The sequence below is a fragment of the Ascaphus truei genome (genome assembly GCF_040206685.1).
Source record: "Ascaphus truei isolate aAscTru1 chromosome 3 unlocalized genomic scaffold, aAscTru1.hap1 SUPER_3_unloc_1, whole genome shotgun sequence".
In the NCBI taxonomy this organism is placed as follows: Eukaryota; Metazoa; Chordata; class Amphibia; order Anura; family Ascaphidae; genus Ascaphus; species Ascaphus truei.
In genome coordinates this window covers 147,104-147,881 of record NW_027453821.1, presented here as the reverse complement: position 1 = coordinate 147,881, position 778 = coordinate 147,104, and positions in this window count along the sequence as shown.

Here is a 778-nt window from a genome sequence, read left to right as displayed (position 1 = left end):
GATAGATAGGATGTCCTCTTTCAAAGTTTTATTTGCTTACTAAGGGATTTTATATAGTTGTTGTTATTTTTTCACACATGGAAATAGCCGTCACACTGCGCATGCTGGAAATGCCCGTACTGTGCTCACATTAACACTGCGCATGCTGGAAATGCCCGTACTGTGCTCACATTAACACTGCGCATGCTGAGAATGCCCGTACTGTGCTCACATTAACACTGCGCATGCTGGAAATGCCCATACTGTGCTCACATTAACACTGCGCATGCTGGAAATGCCCGTACTGTGCTCACATTAACACTGCGCATGCTGGAAATGCCCGTACTGTGCTCACATTAACACTGCGCATGCTGAGAATGCCCGTACTGTGCTCACGTTAACACTGCGCATGCTGAGAATGCCCGTACTGTGCTCACGTTAACACTGCGCATGCTGGAAATGCCCGTACTGTGCTCACATTAACACTGCGCATGCTGAGAATGCCCGTACTGTGCTCACATTAACACTGCGCATGCTGGAAATGCCCGTACTGTGCTCACGTTAACACTGCGCATGCTGGGAATGCCCGTACTGTGCTCACGTTAACACTGCGCATGCTGAGAATGCCCATACTGTGCTCACATTAACACTGCACATGCTGGAAATGCCCGTACTGTGCTCACGTTAACACTGCGCATGCTGAGAATGCCCGTACTGTGCTCACATTAACACTGCGCATGCTGGAAATGCCCGTACTGTGCTCACGTTAACACTGCGCATGCTGGAAATGCCCGTACTG